This window comes from Phyllostomus discolor, chromosome 7, assembly GCF_004126475.2.
Source record: "Phyllostomus discolor isolate MPI-MPIP mPhyDis1 chromosome 7, mPhyDis1.pri.v3, whole genome shotgun sequence".
Taxonomy (NCBI): Eukaryota; Metazoa; Chordata; class Mammalia; order Chiroptera; family Phyllostomidae; genus Phyllostomus; species Phyllostomus discolor.
Window position 1 is genome coordinate 34,890,863 of NC_040909.2, and position 20,611 is coordinate 34,911,473.

The window sequence follows — 20,611 nt, forward strand, 5'->3', positions numbered from 1 at the left end:
TGCAAGACGCCCTACGGCAGGCAGTGGAATAGGAAGATCAAGTGGACCATGAGCCATGTAGGGCAATTTGGGCTCTAAGAGAAAAGATCCCTGTACGTTGCTAATCGATTGCTTTCTGTGTAACGTGGACAGGTGAGTGTGTAGGGGGGCACTGCTGAGTCCTCCCAGCCAAAATGAGGTGTCTCAGGGTATCTGTAACAGAATGGCTTTGGCCAAAATCAATAAGTACCATTTGTATAAGCATCTGTTGTCTCTACTCCTCCCAATACCCCTGTTAGGTAGGTAATATTAAATACTTCAGAGAGAATGAAACAGAAATTTGAAGGACTTACTCAAGGTCCCAGGGTGCATGATAAGGTGGGGAGTCAATACAGCCCTCATCCTCACCGCAGTGTGGGACCCTTTTCTTTTTCTATGCTAAGTGAGGGGAAAACGATGCAAATCTAGGGCTCCAATGAGTTCTTTTGTAAGCAAACATAAATTTGACTCTATCTAGTGGGGTATACAATGCTTAATCAATTCTGAAATTCTGTAATAATTCTTAGGAATTATTCTTGTTAATAGACTGCACAACACAAATAGAAGGTAAGACCCAATGTAGAAAGAAAATATCTACAGAAAAGTCTAGGATGGTTGTTAGAGATAACCAGCCCACTCAAAATTTCCATGTGTTAGTCTATCTAGAGCTAATAGACATAAAAGCTAATCAACAAAATATACTGTGCCCATTAATGAAAATAATGATGTTGTTACGGTAGATGAGGGATAGGGTTGAGCTTATTAACCTTCTGTCTCATCCACACCTTTTCTGAATTTGTGGAAACAATGATGTAATTATACTCAGAAAGAACAGAGGCCAATTAGAATTATATCTCCATGTGGATGACATTTAATGTTTCACTGCAGGTTCATACCTTTCCATTTCTTCTGGAAAATCAAAACCATTGGCTGCCTCCCCTTCTTCTCCTCCCCCACTCCTCCTCCCCTGCCCTCCCCTCCCCAAACTCCCCCAGTCCTTCACCAGGAGCATTTTTTAAAATTTTTATTTATTGATTTTTTTTAGAGAAAGAGAAGAAAGGAAAGAGAGAGAGAGAAACATTGATTTGTTTTTCCACTTGTTTATGCATTCATTGGTTGACTCCTGTAAGTGACTTGACGGGAGGTGGAACCCACAGTCCTGGCATATTGAGGTGAAGCTCCAGCCAACTGAGCTACACAGCCAGGGCAGGAAGTTTGAAACTGCACAAAGGGAATGAGGAAGTTACTGGGTGGGGTAGCTGGGAGATCCTTTCTTAAAACTGCCGACAGCTACTCTTCCATTCACTTGTAGGAACTTGTCTGAGAGAAAATGGAGTTGACATATAGAGAGGTGCCCAGGCCAGAAAAGGGAGCAGAGAGAGAGCAAGTCTTAGTTGCAGTTGCCCTTGAGGCACTTTCTGTGGTTGTCTAAACCAGTAGAATTGAGTTTCCTTCACTTGTAGCCAAGAGTCTGACTGTTTACCTTATTCACTCTGAACACCTCAACATCATCCTATTGGCTGTCTGAGGTTCTTCCCCTCTGATTTAGGAAGCTTCTATTCAGTGTGTGTGTCCCCACCCATTCTATCCCAGGAAATCTCTCTACCTTCCAGGCTCCGTCCCTACTAGCAATGTGTTCTCAAGGACTGCAAGTAAGTTTTAATACTCACTTAGTTCTATCTTTTAAGTCAGCCTTACCTGTTGAAAAAGAAAAGTTTTTTTCTTTCAATTTACCCCTAAAAGTGGATTTGAGCAAACCTTTTAGACAATTGTGGAATAGTAAGTAAAGCACTAGTGAATAAAGCTTGAATCCTAGCCCTTTTGGCTGGCTGTGTGACTCTGGGTGTTTCTTGAAAGTTTTGAACTTGTCCCTATCTGTTAATGAAATGTTTATGTGTAAGCATCTATTACAGCGCCTGGTACACACTGCAAGCTCAGTACATGTCTGTTAAATGAATAACTTAACGAAGGAATTGAATCCCTGTGTCCCTTTTGGAGTTTACTACGTGGACAATAAGTTCCATTTCCTTTTTAGAGGTCTCTTCTGTTCTTAGCCCACTGAGACCAAAGGTCACAGCCCTCCTCTGTTTGTTCAAGTGCCAAAGCCCTAGGAGAGAGCATTTGATTGGTGGAGCTTGCATCACATGTTGCACTGGAGCAGTGAGTGGATGTTTCTATTGGAAGGATCCTCTAGGGATATTCACAGCTTCCTTAGTGAGAGGGCTGATTCCTGAATTAACTAATTAATTCATGCTCAGGAATTACTAATAAAGTGCATACAAATGACAATTTACCATAGAATTATCACAATATACTTCAAAACCAAATATATTCATGGAGTCAATTATTTGGGGTTATTTGTGCCATTCTCCCACTCTTTTGGGAGAATAATCAGATTTGACTACAGAAACTCCATAGCTTTGTCATCAACCACAAACATTTATGAAGCTTCTCACTATGATAGAAGAGGTGAGGATGTAAAGAGATGGCAGGACAGGACCTTAATCATGAAGACCTTGGCCAGTCCAAAGGAAACATTTTTTAAAAGATTTTATTTATTTATTTTTAGGGAGAGAGGAAGGAAGGGAGAAAGAGAGGGAAACACCCACATGAGAGGCAAACATTGATGGGTCACATGAGCTCCATCCAGGGACCAATCCAAAACCCAGGCATGCACCCTGACTGGGAATCAAACCAGCAACCCTCACTCTGCTGGACGACACCTAACCAACTGAGCCACACTGGTGAAGGCACAAAGAAAATCCTACCGCAGTAGTGTTCTTGTATACATCAATACCCATCATTGGTTAACTCCATTTTTTCTCAGACAAGGTCCTACAAGGGAATGGAAGAATGGCTACTGGCAGTTTTAGGACCTCATCTTCCAACTACCCTCCCCAAGAACTTTACTCATTTCCTCAGTTCAAACATCCTGCCTTGGCTAGGTTGCTTATTTGGTTAGAGCATTGCTGCATAACACCAAGGTTGTGGGTTCAAAGCCCCATCACAGCACATAAAAGAATTAACAAATTGATGTTTCTCTTTCTCCCTCTCTTCCTTCCTCTCTCTCTCTCTAAAAATTGATAAATAAAAAATATTTTTTTAAAAAATCAACTAGAATATTTAAAAATCCACAAGTATGTTTGCTAAAGGGACTTCTAAAATCTTTTAGAGTCTACATTGGGGGGAGGGACAGAGGATCATTTTTTTAAATCCTCATCAGAGGATACATTTTTATTGATTAAAACATCATTTTTAAAACATCAATGTGAGAAAGAAATTGCCTCCCAGAAGCATGTCCCAGTTAGGTGCCCTGACCCAGAATCCCTTGGCATGGAACAACACTGCAATCAACTGAGCTGCTCGGCCAAAGCAGCGCCATTTTATTTTATGGAAAGTGATTTTATTTTTTTCCAGTTTTACTGAGATATAAAATTGACATGTAACATGGTAATAGTTTAAGGACTACAACATAATGATTTGATATATGTTTATATTGCCCAATGATTACTGAAAAGAGATTTTAAAACACTTCACAATCTTAGTAACTTTCCTTTCCCATTCTGTAATCAGATTCTCTGTTTCCTCATATATTAAATGTTTATTTCCTCTGTTTATAAATTTATGCATGAATTCTTGTCACATGCTGTGTAAGATCACAATTAGATTAAATTCAGATGCTAATCTAACTTGTGGTCTCTTCCCTGGGTGCCAGGGCCCACTCAGCTAACAATCTCCACCGCCCCTTCTAGCCCTGCACACAGTTCTGTGCAGCTGGGGTCTGGGAGGACAGTGCGAGCAGTTTTCTGGCTAAGATCCACTCCTAAATTTGGCCTGCTCCTACTGGTCACTGTTTAAATCTTCAGGAGCGTTGTTCAAGGGTCCTTTGTAAATCAGTGTGGATTTGCTCTTGATTCCTAAGTAAACACTCTCCCCATTGAACTAGGCTCAAGTGCAAGGTATCATCCATACTGCAGAAAGCCCTGTGCAGAAAACTCCTATTCCAGCTCACACTGCCCTGCAGTCCTGAGGAGAGGAGCAAAGTTCTGATTCCTGGCAGAAGCAATGCCAAACCTCACCTGGGGGAATGCTTCTTTCACTAACTATTGTCTTTTGATTATTTCTTTTTAACAATCAAGGTCAGCTACAGCCATGGGCTCCTCAGCCCCCAGATTCCCAAGCCGAGTCAGCCCTGCACTTTGATGAGCCTTTACTACCCGAGTGCTGCAAAGTGGTCTAAAGCTCACAGCACCAGGTGATAGTAGCTCCCACTGGGCCTTTCTGGTACCCCTGTGCCTAGGATCTGGAGTTTAAAACTTAGTGATCAGCAGGGGAAAGTCCTGCAAGAGCAAGAGGCATTGACTTGAACCCAGAGGCAGAGCCTGAATGAAGATAGTGACTTACTTCAATGGAAGAGGGAGAATTCCAGACTAAATCACTTCTAGAGAATTTTAAAGTAAAAAAAGAAGGATAAACAGAATTTGAATACTGTTTAGTCTATATCTCAACTAGCTTAAAAATTAGTTATACAGAAAAGGAGCTGAAAAGATTTACATTAAAATTTTGACAAAGGTCTTCTCTTAATGATGGGATTACAGATGATTTTTCTTCTTTATATCTTTTTTTGTATTACCCTACCAATGGTATTAATTTTCCTTTTTTATTGTTTTTAGAATCACCAAAATAATGTAGGCTAATTGTAAAATCTTTAAGTCATACAGAAAAATACATGTAGGTGAAAGTGCCACTTTACCCAAGGGCCAATATCAGTCCCCTCCCAGGTTTATAACCACTGATAAAAGTTTATTGTAGCCCTGGCTGGTATGGCTCAGTGGATTGAGTGTTTGCCTATGAACCAAAGGGTTCCTGGTTGGATTCCCAATCCTTTAAAAAAGTACTTTATTTATTATTTATTTTTAGACAGAAGGAAGGGAGAAAGAAAGGGAGAGAAACATCAATGTGTGGCTGCCTCTTGTGTGCCCCCTACTGGGGACGTGGCCCGCAACCCAGGCGTTTGCCCTAACTGGGAGTTTAACCAACGACCCTTTGCTTTGCAGTCTGGTCCACTGAGCCACACCAGCCAGGGCTAACTAAAATATTTTTTTAAAGTTTATTGTATGTGTATACATGCATGCATACATGTAATTAAATAAGAATACATACATTTATTTTTTTAAAGACTTTATTTATTTCAGACAAAGGGGAAGGGAGGGACAAAGAGAGGGAGAGACACATCGGTGTGTAGTTGCCTCTCGTGTGCCCCCTGCCAGGAACCTGGGCCCACAACCCAGGCACATGACCTGACTGGGAATCAAACCAGCAACCCTTTGGTTCACAGGCCAGTGCTCAATCCACTGAGCCATACCAGCCAGGGCAGAATACATACATTTGAACATATGATCAGTTTTTCTCTTAACATTGTGTACTGAAGACTTTTCAAAGTCAGCTCTACCTCATTCTTTTTAATTTCTGCTTAGTATTTTATAGCATAAAGGAATGTTTTCTCTCTCTTTTTTTTATATCCGTGTGTGGTTGCCTCTCAAGCACTCTGTACTGGGGACCTGGTCCACAATCCAGGCATGTGGCCTGACTGGGAATTGAACTGGCAACCCTTTGGTTTGCAGCCCACACTCAATCTACTGAGCTATACCAGTCAGGGGAGCATAAAGATATTGTAATTTGAGTAAATGTGGTCATTAATCAATGTTTAGGTCATTTCAAATGTTCTGCAATTACAAACTCTACTGCATTGAAGAATATTGCATGGACTTCCCTGTATACATGTGTATTTCTGTAATAGAAAGCAGGTCTGGCTGCCTGCTGCTACGAAAGCCAGTACCCAGAGGCAGGTGCTGATGTAAAGGAAAATGGTTTATTTTCAGGTGCCGACCACCTGGAAGGTGGGGGACTCTTGTTACAAAGCTCATCTCCCCCTCTCAGTGGAGGCAGAGCTTTTTTTTTTTTTTTTTTTTTTTTTTTTTTTGTAAGGAGGGAGAGAGGAACAGAACAAAGAGATCAAGGGAGGGGGTTGGAAAGTTCTCTACATGCAGACTAGCACAGTCCATCTGATAAGGCAAGTGACGTCCGGTGTGCAGCATCCTGGTTTAGTCATTGTGGCTTTGCAAATGAAGGTCAGTATGTTTCAGAACTGGGATGCATGAAGGTCAGAGTTTGTATCTTCTGAAGTTAGTTCCTAGGATTCTTATACAAACATGCTGTTCATCTATAAGCTACGTATTAGTCAGCATCCCCCAAATAAAGAAACAATGTCAAAAGAATGGTGGGGTGGGTTATAATATCCCACTGTTACAACTTTGCACTGTTACATTTCTTTAGGATTAATTTAAAGAAGTAAAATTTATGGGCCAAAGATATATCCACTTAAATTTTGGATAGAATTTACTAAACTGCCCTTCCAAAGGTTTGCCAGTTTCTTTTCCTGTCAGCAAGAAAACAAAACACTCATTCTCCCATAGCTTTGCCAGGAATGGACATTACTGGGTGTTTAAATGTTTGGTAATTATGCCTCCCCACAAATTGTATTATCACTCTTTTTGGATTTAGAATTCTTTAATGGAGAGAGAGAGGCGGGGAGAGAAAGAGAGACAGAGAGGGAGAGATATTTCAGTGGCATGATGAGGCTAAAAGCCAGTTTGTAGTGGATTGGAAGAACCTATTTATAAATGCCAAAGTATTTTTACAAGGAGTATTTTATTTATTTTTTATGTTGTTTTAATTCACATTTCTCTGATTACTAGTAAGGATAGTAATTTTTTGATGTCTTTATTGAATATTTGTACCTCATCCATAAATTACATCTTTATTATTTAAATTATTCTGGCTGGACTAATAATCAAACCAACATGACACAGATTAAGAGGAGAAAATGGGCACATTTATTACACAAGAGGAGTGCATATGGGGGTTCCATAAGAATGTGATCAGTGAGGACAGATGGGGCAGTTAAAGCTTATAGCCATCTTGAGTTAAGGAGAAGGAAGGGGATAGTGGTTTGGGACTTCGAAGGTCAGGAAGACAATTCACATGGAGATAGAAAATCAAATGTTTGGTAGATAAATGTTTGCTGGGCCATTAACACTGGGACACATAGAGAACTTGGATCAAACAGGCCTTGCTAGTTCCCCCCGTCCATGACACACTAGTTCACATTATACTATAGTTATCTATGGTAGTAATTCCCTTCCCTTCCCAGAATAGGCTCTCTAAATTCTTTTAGGCAAGTAAGGGGGAGTTCAAGCTTTCTGAGTCTTTTGTTTCTCAAAAATAATCAACTTGAAGTAATCAATATCCCAAAGTCATGTTTTGGGGTGGCAAAATCTGCTTCCCTTCATATCTTTAGTAATTTGTTACTATCTTTTGTTTATTGCTTGTATATTCTATATATTAGTGATTTCTTTGATTAAATGCATTGCAAATACATTTTCTCAATTTATCACTTGTATGTTAATCTTGTTTGTTTTGTGTGTGTTTCATTGCACAGAAGTTTTAAATTTTTATGCAAGAAAAACTGTCAGAATTGTTCTTCTTGTTTTCTGAGTTTCATTTCATGCTTAGAAAAACTTCCCATTACAGCCCTGGCTGGTGTAGCTCAGTGGACTGAGGGTCACTGTTTTGATTCCCAGTCAGGGCACATACCTGGGTTTCAGGCCAGGTCCCCAGTGAGGGGGCATGTGAGAGGCAACCACACACTGATGTTTCTCTCCCTCACTTTCTCTGTCCCTTCTCATCTAAAAATAAATAAATAAAAATCTTTTTAAAAAAGAAAAACTTTCCATTATAAACCATGTTTACAATAATAGTTTCAGATTTTCCTCTAATACTTACGGTTCCTTTCTTTCTTTAAAGATTTTATTTATTTATTTATTTTCATAGAGAAGTGAAGGGAGGGAGAAGGAAAGGGAGAGAAACATTGATGTGTGAGAGAAACATGCATTGGTTGCCTCTCACACCCCCCCACCCGGGGACCCAACCTGCAACCCAGGCATGTGCCCTACTGAGAATTGAACAGGTTACCCTTTGCTTTGCAGGATGATGCCCAAGGCCAGCGACATTTACGGTTTTTTCTATACTGCACTTTTAAATGTCTGAAATTTTTATTTGCATACAATGTGAGGTAGAATATAACTTAATTTGTAAATATTCAGTTGCTCAATACCATGCACTGAAAACTCATTCCAATTCATTTGTTTGAAAATGCCATCTTTATCATAAACTAAATATATATTTATATATATGCAGAGTCTATTTTGGGGTTTTCTATTCATCCTTATCATCTGTCCATTCCTGTCAATAATGCCTTACTGTGTCAATTACTGTTGTCTTTTACTATGATTTGCTATTGGATAAGACAACTTTTTTCATTGATGATCATTTTTAAAAATGTTAGTTTTTGTGATTCATGCGTTTTCAGTTCAAGTAATCTTGAGATGTAGATAGCCTTGAGGATGATCACATGATCGTTACAATAAACGTCAAAAAGCTTTCAATGAAATTATGCACCCACAATATGGAATATAATCGTTGTTTTAAAAAAAGAGAGTCTATGGCCACATCACTCTGAACGCGCCCAGTCTCATCTGATCTTGGAAGCTGAGCAGGGTCGTGCCTGGTTCGTACTCGGATGGGAGACCACCTGGGAATATTGGCTGCTGTATGGTTATAAAGAGAGAGAAAGTTATTTGTTCCCTAATTGAAAGATTCTCAGCACAAGTGAACAAAGCAATAGGACAATGCATATCTTATGAATTTCTTGAAGTGGAAAAAGAAAAGTTATTTACACATACACCTGTGTATGAAAACATATGCATATGACTTAAAAACACAGGTCTGGAGGGATACACACTTCACTGTCATGGTTTTCGTTTCTGGGGAGGAAAATAGGAATGTAAGGTATATTGGACACTGAGGTGTTGTCCACAGGCATCTCTTCAGCACCACGGCACTTCACCCAGTTGCCAGGAATGTTGTCTGCTGACTGCTTACGCAGAGTGCCTCTCCAGGCATTGCCCTCAGCTGTCTCCCTGGGGACAGACTGAATCCAATGACTGGTTTTAAACAGTACAAACACAGGTCCCCTTTGCCTCAATTTGGGACAGTTCTTAAGGACCATCCTAGCTTCACAGCTCTCCAGGGGATGGCTACAGCCTCTGTTGCAACTGCATTTGCTTAGGCAACTCTATGCTTAGTATCTCTTGTCTCACTCCCTTACAAATGTTGTTTCTGAAAATACTTCTCAATAAACTAAGACAAGCCAGTAAGCCAGGAAAAGTGAAACAGGGAAATTGAGACAGACAGCTGAACAAACTGGCTGGGAAATACACTGAAAGATACAAAAGGTCACCTCCCTAGGGATAACATCTTGGCTTCAATTGTATTTCAGCTTCAGGCCCAGAAAAGCAGCAAAATCAGGTGGTTGAAGCCAGGACCAGGGGCAATGACTAACAAGCCTGTTTCCTGGCACTGATCAATCAGATGAGACCAGGACCCTGAAAAAACACACCTGGAAAATTGATGAATATTCTTCTGAAACCTTCCCCTGAGACCTCCCCTAAAATTTCCTCCCGCAAAAGAGAGATAAAATCCTCAAGACAAAGGCCGCAGCATGAGCTCTCCCTCTGGGAAGTAGCCTGAGCTATTCCCTCCGCCTCTTTTTCCCCCACAGGCACATATCTCCCACATTCTAAGGGTCCCCATAAGACTGGCAACCAGGGCAGCAGTGGGCAGCAGCCGTTTGTCCCACGCTCATCCCCTGAATGTGTCCCCAAGGCCCCCTTTTCTCTGACTTCCCAGTGAGCTAAGGCAGCTCAGCCTAGGCTCTCCTGTTGCTTCTTCTGTGCTGATCCCTTCTTTGTTTCACTGTGCTCAGCTCAGCTTTAATTAATGCACCCTCATAGTCACCTGGACTTCTGCTGTGAAATCTTTCCTACACGAAGTCAAGAAGCCACACACTACAAGCTGGCCCTAGGCAGACCCGCTCAAAGCCAGGTCCCCTGTCTAGTGACAAGAGCACCTGCTCACAGATTTGTCTGAGTCTGGCCCTGGGCTAGCTGACCTATAACAATGGGAAATAAATTACTGGGTGGTGGAAGATAGGTGGGTGGGCTTTTCACATTTTGTTCCCTTACGTAAACTTGAATAATTTATAAGAATCTATTATATAATTTTAAATTTGTGTTTAAATATTAACATTAAATTGAAACAATAAAAACAATGTTGAGCTAACTTTTCAAAAAGAAACTCTCCTGCCCTGCGTATCTTCCCCACTTCCCACGCAGCAGTCTCACTACCGTAGCACAAGTCATTACATTTCTACATAGTTCCTCGGGTGGGGGTCACACACAGTCATATTTTCGCATGGCTTGCTGTGTTGGAGAAAAACATATAGTAAAGCAAATGTTCTCATAAAGGTGAATTTTCCACTCTACTATAAAGAAGATAAAAAAGCAAGGGACAGTTGAACAAGAACGGGCATTCAGAGAACTCTTGAGTTGTCTCAGCCTTGGGTCCAGAGCAGGTGAGTCAGTGGTATTCCTTGAAAAAGGAAATTTCTGAAGGAAGTTTGTTTAACGTCACACAGCCTCGGAGCCACAGCACCAGCACCAGGGTGCTGTGCTTGAAACCCAAGGTTCTGAGTTCCAGAGTCCTAGTGCAGCGTACCTTCCACCAAAGAAAGTCACAATTTTCTCAAGTCTGAATGTGAATCTGATTGGGATCCTTCTCCACATGGGGACAGCAGGCCTCCATTCTCTTGTGGGGGGCAGAGGAATTCTTATCCTTGGAGGGGAAGGGAGTAGGGAAACCTGTTCAAAGGACCTGCTAGTCTTTGTTCACCCTACGGAAGTCAGTGTGGTCCTCCACTGCTCAGGAGTCTGTTCCTCTCCCAACTTTTCTCCTGAGTTCTATTTTCAAGTTTCTCTGAGGCTGATCTCCAGAGGCTGTGGGGAAACAATGTCATACGAGTTACACTCACATATCAATGAAGCTCACCATTTAGAAGTCTGGATCTCAGGTTGGCCAATGAACAATTAACCACAAGTGGCGTGGTTGGAAACTTCCCTCAAAAATGAGGAACTTAAAAATGGAAGAGTCTGTGTTTGTTGATTCAAGACAATTGTGCTTTATTCTGTCCCAAAGAAACTTCACGCAACCCTAAATACAGAAAATAAGTGTTAATGAAGATATGGAGAAATTGGAAGCTTTGTATATTATTAGTAGGAATGTAAAATGTTACAGCCACTGTGGAAAACAGTTCCTCAAAAAATTAAAAATAGAATTATCATGTGAGCCAGTAATCTCACTTCTGAGTATATACTCAAAAGAATGAAAAGTGGCACATGCAAGAGGTTTTTTCACGCTCATATTTATAGCAGCATTATTTACTATAGCTAAAACATGGAAATGACCCCATGCCCGCTTATGGATTAATGGATAAACAAATGCTGCCTATACATACAATGGAATATTCTCCAGTCTTAAAAAGGAAGAAATTCTGTTGCATGCTTCAGCATGGGTGAACTTTGAGGACATCATGCTGTGTGAAGCAAACCAGTGACATAAAGACATACACCATATCATTTCACTTACATGAGGTACCTAAAGCAGTTAAATTCGTAAAAACAGAAAGTTGAACCATGGTTGTGGAGGTGGTGGTGGGATGAGGAGATGTTGTTTAACGGGCACAAAGTTTGGCAAGATCAAAAAGTTCTGCAGGTTGGTCACACAATGATGCGACTAACACTATGAAATGTACACTTACTTAAAAATGGATAAGATGGTAAATTTTATGCTGTATGCTTTTAAAATAAAAAATATAAAACACTAAATAAACATTTCAAAAGGTAAATTAGATAGAGTTGAAGAAGGAGTTAATTACTAGAAGATAGATTTGCAGAAATTACTCAGAATGAAATACAGAGAAACAAAGAGATGGTAGGAAACGTGACTGACACAGTGAGAAGGTCTAACATACAGACAACTGAGTTCCAGAAGAAAAGAGAATAAGGAGAATGGAAAAGAGATATTTTTCAAAGACAAAATGCCTGACTTTTCCAGAATTGATGTAAAATATGAATCCTCTGATTCAGAAATCAGAATGAATCTCAAAAATAAAAATAAATAAAAATGTAAAAGTAAAAACAAACCCATACCTACATTTTTTCTTCTTTTCCAACTGTATTAATCTCTTTTTATGCTTCTGGTAATCTCTTCCAGAGTTAGATACTTCCATTTGTAGATGATACAATGTCTAAAGAATCTACCTCAAATGCTGGCTCTGCTGTGAATATTGTCTTTCCCTTTATTTCAACGCTGAACTACCCTGGCTGGTGTAGTTCAGTGAATTGAGCACAGGCTGTGAACCAAACAGTTGCCAGTTCGATTCCCAGTCAGGGCACATGCCTGAGTTGCAGGTCAGGTCCCCAGTGGGGGATGTGCAAGAGGCAACCACACACTGATGCTTCTCTTCCTCTCTTTCTTCTTCCCTTCCCCTCTCTCTAAAAATAAATAAATAAAATATTTAAAAAAGACTTAAAAGAAAAGATTTTGATCCTTGATTTTTATATTCCAGTTCCAGAAGTAGTTTTCACTAGAAATTATCTGAGGACAGTCTTATGCTTTACAGTAGTGGTCTATAGCCAGGCTCTAACTTCTGCAGGAACACTACACAGGATGGATTTAAAGATGGATTAAGCTAAAAGGCATTCTGTCAAATGCGTGTAAGTGCATTTTATTTTTAGACAACCTTCGTGACACGTTTTCCTGAAAACAATGCCTCCACTTCAAATAAATTGAGGTTAAAATAAAGGAAGAGCCCACGATAACATCAGTGCTAGTCCTGGTGTGCGGATGAAAAGCAGCAGCCGTTTGTGATGACAGGAGATAGATCCCAACTGTCAGCCTTGTTAATCTTTTTCCATGTCTAAACCATCATTAAGGAAAATTGTATGTGGGGGCACACCATCCTCATGGTAGTCCCACAGAACAACCATGCCATTTGGATTTATGTTTTCACCAAGAAAGAACTGGTAGTTTTTGAAGTTACCAAGGATGAACTTGATTTGTTCTGCACCCCTGTTATAAAACGTTTTACTCTTTCTGGTCTCTGTACTTCAAGTTTCCCTTTGATTAATTTCACGTAATCTTTGATGTGCTTCTTGTAGGCTTCTTTTGTGAAGCTGGCTTCCTGCAAATGGAGGTTCATTGTAATATCTACACCAGTGATTGCTGTGCTTTCAGTACCTTTGCCCTCCAGGGCTTCAGAGGAGGCATTTCCAGCAATGAGTGAGTCATCACCACGACCCTCTTTCCCACACCATCTTCCTCTCCCCTTCCAGGCACAGCCCATCAGCTATCTCCCAGATCTTGTAGATGTCAGAGAACACCTCATCATAGCTGATAAAGTTAAGTAGATGATCACGATGGCGGCTGGAAGGAGATGATGACGGTGCTGGTGACACAGCCAGAGTGCACTCACGGGGAGGAGGATCAGGAGGAAAAGCCACAACTACATTCCTTTTTTTTTTTAAGATTTTATTTGTTTATTTTTAGAGAGAGGGAACAGGAGGGAGAAATAGAGGGAGAAGGACATCAATGTCTGGTTGCCTCTCAAGCGCCCCCAACTGGGGACCTGGCCTGCAACCCAGGTATGTGCCCTGACTGGGAATCGAACCAGTGACCCTTTGGTTTGCAGGCTGTCACTTAATCCACTGAGCCACACCAGCCAGGGCCACACTACATTCTTTATAGGAAAACTGCAGAAGACCAAAGACAGGGAGACTATATCAAAGCATCCAGAGAGCAACCCAGATGAATAACCAGCTAAGGAAGGCAGTAGGTGAATGAGTACATAACAGTGGTGCATCAAAACAATGTGTACATTGTACACAGTACATGGAGTATCCAGCTGTAAAAAGAAATGAACTAACAAGTCATAAAGAGATATAGGGGAAACTTAAATGCATACTACTGAGAGAAGCCAATACAAAAAAACTACAAACTGTGTGATTCCAAATATATGACATTCTAGAAAAATGCAAATTCTGCAAAACTATGGGGCTTCTAGCTAAGATGGCGGCATAAGTAAACATAGTACTTGAAACCTCCACAATGACATCAAAAGTGCAACTAAACTACAGAAGAGACTTGTAGGAGTGGAGACACATAATGGGCTGATTTCACACCCAAGTGTGGTAATTAAAAATTGGGAAGGGTATCTCAGCTGTGGGCTTCCCGCCTGAAGAGCCGGGATCCCAGCTCCACACCAGGTACCCTCAGCCCAGGGTTCCAGTGCAGGGAAGATAAGTCCCCATAACTTCTGGTTGTGAAAACCAATGGGGACAGTGGCTGAGTGAGATGGAGGCTGCTGGAACCCCAGGCATTCCTCTTAGAGGGCCCAACCACTGACTTCCCCCCACTCGCTCAGAGCTCCAATGCTGGGGCAGCAAAGGCACCAGGGACATACAGGGAGGAACCAAATTGTTTGGTATCAGGGTGAGAGCTGAAGAGGCAGTTTTCTCCCAGACAGAGTTGTTGGCAGAGGCCATTGTTCCTTTGCTGAGCCCTCTCACAGCAGAGCTGGCAGGCAGGCACCATATCTCAGTCTCCATCAATCTGGCTAATACGGTTGGTGCTGCCCTGATGATTCCCTGAGACCCTGCCCCACCCAACTTGCCAGCCTACACAATACCAGTGGCTTTTCCATACAAACAGCTTGTCTTGGCTCATCTGCTGACTTTCCTAAAATCTCTCAAACAAGCAGCACCTGGCCTCTGTATACTGTACCTCTTACTAAGTGGCCCTGGACCCAGCACTAGTGGCAGCAGGCCTTGGTTTGCAGCTTGGCCTTTCCCTGTCACCTCCAAGCCCAGCACAAATAGCCCATTTTGTAGCTCAGTCTGGGTGGCCCTGGGTAGGGCACAGGAGGCTGTTGACCTTTGCCTGCACCTCACAGGAGGCCCCAGAGCCAATGCACGCAGTGGACAGCTTCAGACCAACCAGTTCCATGAACTCATGGGGTAGACTTGGTGGGTATCTGAGCCCTGTGAAGTAAGTTCTACTCCATGGGGTCCAGCCCCTGCATAGCAATCCTCCATGGTGGTCACAGCCAGTCCTTGACGCTGACTGGCTATGGGGTAAATGCCTCCCATTGATCTGCCAAGAGTAGTAAGGACTCAACTATGACAGGAAGGTGCACACAGCCCATGTCAGTGGCACACCTTGAGTAGCCAGCTTGGGTGATAGGGGAGGCTGTGCCACTGGGCCCTGCAGGACATCTACTATATAAGGCCACTCTACCAAGACCTGAAGATCTAGCAGTTCTACCAAATATATAGAAACAAACACAAGGAGGCTGCCAAAATGAGGACACAAATAAACATGTCCCAAATTAAAGAACAGAACCAGACTCTAGAAAACGAACTGAGCAAAATGGAGACAAGGAATCTACCAGATGCAGAGTTCAAAACAATGATTATAAAGATGCGCAATGAATTTAGGGAAAGGATAGAGAAGCTTAGAATTTCAACAAAGAGATAGGAATGTAAAAATGGAGATAGAAAATATAAAAAGAATAAGTCAGCAATAAAGAATACACTAAATGAAGAATAATTTACAGGGTCCTGACTGGTGTAGCTCAGTGGGTTGGACATCATTTCACAAACTGAAAGGCTGCTAGTTCAAGTCTCAGTTGGGGCTTATGCTTGGGTAGCAGCTGGGTTCTCATTTGAGGGTGTGTGATTGATGTTTCTCTTACACATAGACATTCCTCTCCTTCTCTCTTTCCCTCCCTTTCATGCTCTCTAAAAATAAATAAATCTTAAAGAAAAAAATCATTTATAAGGAGTCAACAGTAGAGAAGACCAAGAATCAGATTAATAATTTGTAATTAAAGAAGTAAAAGACACCCAATCAGAACAGCAATAAGAAAAAAGAATCCAAAAAAAAAAAAAGAATAATTTAAGGTGCCTGTGGGACAACTTCAAGCATGCCAACATTCTCAACACAGGTAGGCGTGCCAGGAGAAGAGCGAGAGCAAGAAGTTGAAAACCTGTTTGAAAAAATAATGACAGAAAACTTCCCTAACTGGGTGAAGGAAATAGATATACTAGTCCAAAAAATGCAGAGAATCCCAAACAAGAGGAACTCAAAGAGGCCCACACTGAGACACATCATAATTAAAATGTGAAAGGGTAATGACAAAGAAAAAATTAAAAGTGGAATTACTTTATGACCCAGTGATTCCACTTCTGGGAATATATGTGAAGATCTACTCTTACTGCAATTTTCTTTTTTTATTAGTGATTTATTGTTTATACTATTACAGTTGTCTCAAACTTTTTCCCCTTTGCCTCCCTCTACTCAGACTGACCCCCCACTTCCATAGTCAATCCACACAACATTGTCCATGTCCAAGGGTCTTTCATATGAGGTCTGTCCAGAAAGTACTCAGCCATGTACTATGAAAAACAGAGACATTTATTGAAGAAGATACAATACAAGATACAAGAAACATTGTACCTAAGACAGTGATGCCTCAGTCCCCTTCAAAGTAGACACCTTAGGACCTCACACAGTTTTCCCAATCACCATCAGCTGTCCTGTTGTAGTTTCCTGAATCTCATTGAGAGTCTGAAATCTCTTCCCTTTCAAAGGTGATTTTAGTTGTTAGAAAAGCCAGAAGTTACAGGGTGCCAAATTTGGGCTGTAGCAGCGCTGAGTCACCTAGGTGATTTGATGTTTCACCAAAAAATTCAGCACGAGATGTGATGCATGAGCAGGCACATTATTGTGATGAAGTTGCCAATCACCAGTTGCCCATAGTCACGGCCTTCTGAATCATGTGAATAGTTTCTGCAAAGGAATGTTCATGCTTGATGCAGTATGTGATGCATATCCATTGCTGTACTCACTCAGTAATTTTGAATGCGATGACCACATCAATATCACAACTAAAATATAGAACAACCATCACTCAGGAACATAAAAAATTGAGCTGAATGGAAGTCTGACAAGTATGAAATTAAAGAAACCACATCCATCCAGACTGGTAGGAGGAATGCAGAAGCAGAATGGGCAGGTCCTACAACCATGTGTATAAAAATTTGGGAGGCATATTTTGGGAGCAAGGAGTCCCAAACCCACACCAGGCCCCCCGGCCCATGATTCCAGTGCCAGGAAGATAAATCCCTATAATTTCTGGCTGCAAAAAAAAAAAAAAAAAAAAAAAAAACAGTGGGGATTGAGTCAGGGGGAAGAAACTGCTGCAGCCACAAGCAGTTCCTCTTAAAGAACCCACACATGGACTCACTTACTCAGACTCACTCCCTCTGAGCTCCAGCACTGGGGTAGCAGCTTGAAAGGTACCAGTGTCATACAGGGAGAAACTACTGTCTGGCTTCATGGTGAGCAGAGGCCATTGTCCCTTTGCTAAACCCTCTCCCCACAGAGCAGGTAAGCCAGTGCCATATTTGAGATTCCAACGACCTAGCTCACAATGTTTGACCCCCCCCCCACCTTGAGATTCCCAGAGGCTCTGCCCCACCCAATTTACAGGTTCACCCAAGCTGCTTTTCCAAGAAGAATGGCTGGTCTTGGCTTCTAAGTCCCATCAAACAAGCAACAGTTGGCTTCAGTGAGCCCTAGTGGCAGCCAGACTAGATTCACAGCTTGGCTTCACCTGTGAATCTCCAAGCCCAGCACAAGTAGCAGCCATCTCAGATTGCTTTACAGACCAGGCAGGATGCCTGGGAAAAACACAGGAAGGGGATGACCTTGGCCTGTACCATCAGGGAAATCCAAGGGCCAGCATACCCAACGGACAGGAACAGACCATATCGAAGCACCACTACCCTGCCCCTGCACAACTTTTCCTCCACAGATGGTGAAGGTTAGTGGTCAGTGGTCACAGCCAGTCCTTGCAGCTGACTGGCCTCCCATTGACCTACCAATAGCAACCAGGGCTCAACTACAAGAGGAGGGTGTACTCAGACCACATGAAGGACACACCTCAAGTACCCAGTTTAAGTGACAGGGGAGGCTATGCCACTGGATCCTACAGGACACTTGCTACATTAGGCCACATTACCAAGACATGGAGTCAAAGCAGCTCTACCTAATACATAGAAACGAACACAGGGAGGCTGCCAAAATGAGGAGACAAAGAAACATGGTCTAAATCAAAGAAAGATCAAAACTCCAGAAAAAGAACTAAACAAAATGGAGATAAGCAATCTATCAGATGCAGAGTTCAAAACTCTGGTCATAAGGATGCTCAAGGAACTTAGTGCAGACCTCAGCAGCATAAAAAAGATCCACTCAGAAATGAATGATACACTAATTAAAGAACAATTTACAGAGAAACAACAGTAGAGTCAATAAAGCTGAGAATCAAATCTATGATTTGCAACATAAGGAAGCAAAAAACAACCACGCAGAACAGGAAGATGAAAAATAATCCAAAAAAAAAAAAAAAACACACCAAACACAGACAGTATAAGCAGCATCTAGGACAGCTTCAAGAGGTCCAACATTCTCATCATGTAGGGATGCCAGAAGAAGAAGTGAAAGAGGAAGAAGCTGGAAATCTATCTGAAAATATAGTGAAAGAAAACTTCTCTAATTTAGTGAAGTAAATAGACATGCAAATCCAGGAAGCACAGAGAGTCCTAATTATGATGGATGCAAAGAGGCCCACTCCAAGATACATCATCATTAAAATGCCAAAGTTTAAAGATAAAGAGAGAATGTTAAAAGCAGCAAAAGAAAAGTAGTTACTAGATGGTTGCCAGATGGGAGGAGGGAGGAGGAGAATGGGTCAAGATGTGAGGGAATTAAGAAGTACAAATAGGTAGTTACAGAATAACCACAAGGAAATGCAGTAGCCAAAGAACTTATATGCATGACCCATGGTCATGAACAATGGTGGGGGGATTGCCTGAGGGAATAAAGGGTGCTGGGTGGAGGGGAGCAAAGGGGGAAAATCAGGACAACTGTAATAGCTATGGTCAATAAGATATAATTAAATAAAACTATTCTAAAAAATAAAGTCAGTTAAAAAAAAAAACCCTAGGGAGAAAGAAAGAACACCCAAGCATCCAGAGAGAAAAAACAAATAACCAACAAAAGAACAATAATTACACTGACAGCAAACATCTTAAAACAACACATTTTTGAATATGAAAAAACATATATAAGAAACTTAAGGTTGGTCATTGCTGGGTTCCCTTCTGTTTTCATTAACATGCATGGCAGCTTTATTTTGTAAATAGGAGAAGGGATAGGACAAGGAGAAGGAATGAAGGATAAAAGAAGTTTATTGAAGGAGGAAAGGGTATTTGGATTTTAATAGTGATATTGGACGTAGGAGGAAGGGATCTAGCAAGGCCACTGGTATTTACAGGGGTAAGATTATTCCCACAAGTCTCTATGGACAGGAGACTACTGTGGACACCGTCAATGATGATGCCGTCTGGAAAGGAGCTTAGAAGCTCTAAAGTATACTTAGGTACATGATTTCATTTTGTGTCTGAGAAAAGCCATTCTCTAACTCTGTCAGGCAATGCCAACCACATTTCTAGATCTCTTGGTTAGTTTTATACTTCCTGATAGTTGTTGGTTGAAATCCTGCAGGCTCCCTCTGATTCCACCATTTCTTTTTGCTTATAAGTACAGAAAGGCAGGCTAAGGTTTTGAACATTTTAATCTCCAGGCTGGACCATTGTCAGAAATCCAAACTGCTAACTGAATACTGCCACTAAAGTGCCATAAAAGCACTTCAAACTTAATGTGCTCCTAAATCAATCTCTTGTTTCAGTTTCTTCAATTTGTTTGTCTTCTAGTGTTTCCTGTCTTGGACCTTCCAGATGCTTAGGCTAAAAACTTGGAAGTACCTTTCTTTTCTCTCATACCTCATGCCCAGTCCTTCAGGGAATCCTGTTTGCTCTACCTTTCGAAGTATATCCAGCATCCAATCACTTATTTCCACTATTACTACCATACCGGTCAAGTCTCCATCATATCTCACTTGGATTGCCGCAACAGCCTCCTTAACAACCATACTGTAATAACTCAATAACTAGTGAATTAATAAATGAAACAATGCACAGATATGAGTTATATTGGCTCTTTGGGGTTTAAATTTGAGACCCCTTGCTATATTTTGGGGATAGAAAGGGAGGACCAGTATTTAAATAGTAAGTACTGTGGGCCTACAGAGGAGAAAACAGGAGGAAAGTTGAAGCAAACATGAAAAAATACAGGGGAACCCTGGCTGGGTGCACAGTTGGTTGGAGTGTCATCCCTGATATGCCAGGGTTGTGGGCTCAATCCCCAGTTAGGGCACATGTAAGAATCAACCTATGAATGCATAGATGAGTGGAGCAACAGATCGATGTCCCTCTTTCTCTCCTCCCACCTTCCTCTCTCTCTCTTTAGAATCAATTTTTTAAAATTTAAAAGAAAAATGCAGGAGAGAGGAGTCAGTGGAGTTGGGACTCTGAGTCACCTTGGGGATCAGCAAAGATTACTGAGTGCCTTGTCCCTGCTGTTGTGATTACCCCTCCTTTTTCTGTTACCGTGC

At 41.4% G+C, this 20,611-nt stretch overlaps 2 pseudogenes; one reads left to right on the plus strand and one right to left on the minus strand.

Moving 5' to 3' along the window:
- The first annotated feature begins 8,577 nt into the window (after positions 1–8,577).
- Positions 8,578–8,696, plus strand: LOC114502156 (annotated as a pseudogene).
- A 4,063-nt stretch (positions 8,697–12,759) lies between these two features.
- LOC114501320 lies at positions 12,760–20,029 on the minus strand (annotated as a pseudogene).
- Positions 20,030–20,611: the final 582 nt, after the last annotated feature.